Source organism: Gopherus evgoodei, chromosome 4, assembly GCF_007399415.2.
Source record: "Gopherus evgoodei ecotype Sinaloan lineage chromosome 4, rGopEvg1_v1.p, whole genome shotgun sequence".
Classification (NCBI taxonomy): Eukaryota; Metazoa; Chordata; order Testudines; family Testudinidae; genus Gopherus; species Gopherus evgoodei.
The window spans coordinates 102,030,767-102,035,758 of record NC_044325.1 but is presented as its reverse complement, the minus strand read 5'-3'; the positions used below and the strand labels follow the sequence as shown (position 1 = coordinate 102,035,758).

Genomic DNA, 4,992 nt, shown 5'->3' with positions numbered 1-4,992 from the left:
AATAGATATGCGGACTGAGTTGGCATTGGGCTTTGTTGCAAGGATAGGTTCCTAGGTTAGTGTTTTTGTTGTACGGTGTTTGGTTGCTGGTGAGTATTTGCTTCAGGTTGGGGGGCTGTCTGTAAGCGAGGACCGGTTGTATCTGGCCAGCAGAGAATTTTCCCTGACAGTATGGAGGAGCTTTCCATTGCTGTAAAGCCAACATGGCCAGCTCCTAAGCCACCTTTTTCCAGTCCTGATACAAGGGGTTGGAGGAAGTGGGGCCAGAGTGAGTTACGCTGGATGGTTCCTTGAGGATCTCTGCCAGTTGATGTAGATTACAGCAGTGCTTAGACTGCTCTAATACCTGCTATGGTTGGAGTTGAACAGGGCAGAGAATCAAACTGTATAGCTGCCCCTTTACAGATTGTCCCACCTCTCCAGTGCTAAGTAGACCTCGGCACAGGAGAGAATCTGACCCAAGATTATTTTTTAAATTACAGCACTTGGAATATGTTCTAGGCACTTGCTATCAGAGAAGAGGACTATGTAAAAGCTAGAAGAGTTTCCAGGCTAGGAGCAGGAGAAGGCTAGTATTCATCCTATTTGCTTGGAAAAACCTGGTCATGTGGTGGTTGTTACAGCGTCCTCCTTTAGATACATTTCTAAAGAGGCAGCTTGTGATTTCTAGATGGAGATGGTCTAAAAATTTTCTGGGAAAATCCAATGTGACAATATGCATAAATGTAGCAAATAAAAGGGTGGTTTTTCACAACAGAGTGTGGCCAGTCTCTCTTCAATGCTCCATTGAACAGTCAAATTGGAGCCTAATATGAGAATAAAAAATACAGTAATCTCATATAATTCAGAGCTGCACATTCTGGGAAATTGATTACATCCTGTATGTTTCCACTGTAGCGCTGTGGAGATCAACAATCCACCTCAGCGCAAAACCGGCCCTTGTCAGAAAAACCAGGGGGTAATAAACTGACTCCCATTTCAGGATATTTCTGGAATTCTACTGAAGCAAATTTGCACAGTGATTTGCATTAGGTTCCCAGATACTAAGACCAACCAAACCAGCTTTGCAACATTGTCCTGAAAATATAACAGTGCAGACATATACAATAAATCTAATATATTTACCTACTTGCTGTGTTTCTAAGGTATCTGGTTTCCTAAGCATGCACCCTTTTAACTTGATGATTATAATGAGAAAAATATATCTTACTGGTCCTAAAATGATTGTAATTTGCCCAGGTAAGTGACTGCATGAGAAATTTGTAAGACTGCCATAAACCAGTATATTGTTTCCTTCTTTGAAGCTCTGCAGACCTGACACTTGCTTTTGAAGCACTGCAAAGAGAATTGGTACAAAGGATTCTGGGCTGTATCTGTGGAACTCCAGTTGCCAAGTGGCTGAATGTGGGGCATGGTTAGGGTGACCAGACAGCAAATGTGAAAAATCGGGACAGGGTGGGGGGTAATAGGAGCCTATATAAGAAAGAGACCCAAAAATTGGGACTGTCTCTATAAAATCGGGACCTCTGGTCACCCTAGGCATAGCATGAAAACCTGTTGCAGCTGAATCTTTCAGCTGAGATGCTTCCTCTGGAGTTCCCTTGAAAAGGCACCTCGCTAAAACAATTGTCTCTGGGATGTTTTCTCTTCAGGTTTTTCAGTTGTTTCTGAGTCCTGGTTGTAGAACTGTTCATATCATCTTTGGGATCCCTTGCAGCTGAAGCAGAAATTACATGCTTCTCAGCAGAAGGCAACTCTGTTCCTGACTCACTGCGGAGGCTTTGCTGACCCAAGCGGAGGCAGAGAAATACCTTGCAGAAGTTCAAGCCCAGGAGCAGCAATGTTGAGCACAAAAGGAGATGAGAACGATATTTAAAAGATGAAACGCTGCAGCTGAAGAGAAGGGTACAAGTCTTACATCAAGGATACTTTGTTTCAGAGAATGGTGAATGCTGATGGCAGCTGACCTATTACACAGATTATCAGGGAAACCTACTATCCCAGGATCAAATATTGCATATGTTAATGGTTGAATGAGAACCACAACAGATTTGGTTTGGACAAGCCCCTGTTACATTCATACATGCTACTACTGCTTGGCAGTAGGTAGCTGGAGCCCACTAAGGTCCACGCCGTGCCCACAGCAAGAGGCGATGGGAGAGGTATGTGGGGAAGGAGCTGTGAGAGGAGAGGGGGCAAGGTGGTGCTGGTTTGGAGCGGGTTTAGGAGGCACAGGGAGCATGGGAAGGGCCCAGAGGTGATGCATGGAGTGGCCATGTACACCCCCAGAAGCTTTAAATTGTGTGTCCCCCTCGTCCCTCTGTCCCTCCAATCAAGAGTTACACATTGCCTCTGGTAAATAGCAGCATTCCCCAAGGGACGTGTACTAGGATGTGCACTGTTCAGACTCATAAATGATCTGGAAGAGAGGATGAACAGTGAAGTGGCAAAATTTGCAGATTATACAAAATTACTCAAGATAGTTAAGTGCCAAGCTGACTACAAAGAGATCTCACAAAACTGGGTGACTGGGCAACACAATTAGAGAGACCAGGTGGATGCGGTAATATCTTTTTTTGAACCAACTTCTGTTGGTGAGACAGAGAAGCTTTTGAGCTATGCAGAGTTCTTCAGGTCTGGGAAAGGTGTTAAGGGTGAGCCACAAAATGGCACGTGAAATTCAGTGTTGATCAGTGCAAAGTGATGCACACTGAAAAAATAATCTGTTGTACATACAAAATGATGGTGGTCTAAATTAGCTGTTACTGCTCAAGAAAGAGATCTTGGAGTCATTGTGGATAGTTCTCTGAAAACATCCACTCAATGTACAACAGCAGCCAAAAAAAGTTAAGTGTTAGGAACCATTGGGAAAGGGATAGATAAAAAGATAGATAATATCATAATGCAACCATATAAATCCACGGTATGCCCACACCTTGAATACCACATGCAATTCTGGTTGCCCCATTTAAAAAAGGATGTATTAGAATTGGAAAAGGTACAGAGAAGGGTAACAAAAATGTTTAGGGATATGAACCATCTTCCATGTGGAGGAGAGATTTAAAAGACTGGAACTGTTCAGTTTAGAAAAGAGACAGCTAAGGGGGAATATGATTGAGGTCTATAAAATCATGAACGGTGTGGAGAAAGTGTTGTTTGCCCTTTCACATAACACGAGAACTAGGGGTCACCCAATGGAATTAATAGGCAGCAGGTTTAAAAAAAACACAAGGAAATACTTCTTCATGCAACACACAGTCAACCTGTGGAACTCATTGCCATGGGATGTTGTGAAGGCCAAATGTATAACTGGGTTAGAAAAAGAATTAGGTAAGTTCCTGGAAGACAGGTCCATCAGTGGCTATTTACCATGGTAGTCAGGGACACAACCCCATGCTCTGACAGTCTCTAAACCTCTGACTGCCAGAAGCTAGGATTGGATGACAGGATCACTCAAAATTGCCTTGTTCTGTTCATTCCCTTTGAAGCATCTGGATCTGGCCACTGTCTGAAGACAGGATACTGGGCTAGATGGACTATTAGTCTGACTCAGTATGGCCATTCTTATGACACTTAAAGAGTTTTTTCTTTGTTTTGTTTCAGTTTTTATTATTTGTAAAAAAAAAACATTAACAGCACTTGTGACTGACAACTAAATTTCTTCTCCACAGCCTGCCATCAAACCCCCATCTGGAATTTTAGAGATGACAAAAGGGAGCTTTCTTTGCCATTGTAGTTAATAGCAATGTGACTGCTCTTAGCACAAGTGGAAAAGAATCACTTTGAAAGTAAGATGAAGGTAGACAGAATAACTATGGTGAGAGAAATCATCATACAAGAAAATAGACATCTGACGCATGAAAGGAATTAAATGAAGCACCAGCTGAAAGAAGGAATGAAGGGAAGTTCTAAATTGAAAGAAAAGTGAGTTTTTCTTTCTCATACTTTTTACCTCTGTATTGTGTATCTTGTGATTTATCTTAAAGGCTGAGGACCTGATTCTCCTCCCATTTACACCCGTGTAACTTTGTTTACTTCACAGGAGTTACTCCTAGTTTACACTATTGTACATGAGAGAAGAACCATGACTCAAATTTCATGGCTTGAGTGTTGCCAGCTCTTGTGATTTTTATCATAAGTCTAAAGATATTTGGTGTATTTTCCCTAGAGCCCTAGCTGCCAGAATCAGGGGTTTGCATGAGAATCTCAGCTTTCGTTTGTTTAAAAAGTAAGCATCTAGCACTTGTGGTTCCAGAGAGAAGTTGGAAAATGTGAGGAGAGAACACTCTAGAGGCTCTGAAAGAAGGCAAATAAAAAGAAGCCAACATTTATTACTTTTTTTTAAATGTCAAGATTTTTCAGCTAGTCTCCTGGGTATTTTAGGCCTGATACATGATTTCTGAAAGCTGGGGATTGACAATACTGTAGTCTCTGAAAATATGAGGGAGAGTAAAAAAAATATAGCAATTTTACAGGATAGTGTATTGGGAGAGTACTGATTTTATAGCACAGATGTGCCTTTATGGTTATTCTGAAAATGACTATATTGTTTGTTTCCTTTTGGTTTTTCAGAGAAGTATCTCAACGATGCAAAGAGGCAGCACTGAAGAGGCTTTAGAGAAAGTTACCATGCCTAAGTATGAGGCCAAAAGGGGGAATGTTTACTGGAATGTGACAGAAGAGAAGAGGAGAGAATGTGAGTTATGGATGAACACACAATGTTCCTGAGATCTCAAGAGGAGAAAACAGACAGATAAAATAAATTAGTATACCATGGATATACAATATACAATCAATTAAGTACCATGGGTTTTGAAAAAAGATTTTTTTAAATATTCTTTTCTGTGTGCTCAAAGGATGTTCTAGAAACCTTTAGCAGCATTAGGCAGAAGGTCACACTGGATGGTCATAATGTTCCCTTCTGGTCTTAAAATGTATGAATCTCTGAAGGCAAAGACAGGAAGTGCTTGGCAGACAAGAAGTTGGGGAGTG

At 41.4% G+C, this 4,992-nt stretch overlaps 1 long non-coding RNA gene across 1 annotated transcript; it reads left to right on the top strand.

Moving 5' to 3' along the window:
* Positions 1–1,604: 1,604 nt before the first annotated feature.
* Positions 1,605–4,767, top strand: LOC115651537. The gene is made up of 3 exons (XR_004000382.1): positions 1,605–1,905; positions 3,637–3,924; positions 4,573–4,767. It is a non-coding gene; the product is annotated as an uncharacterized LOC115651537 (long non-coding RNA).
* The last annotated feature ends 225 nt before the right edge of the window (positions 4,768–4,992 follow it).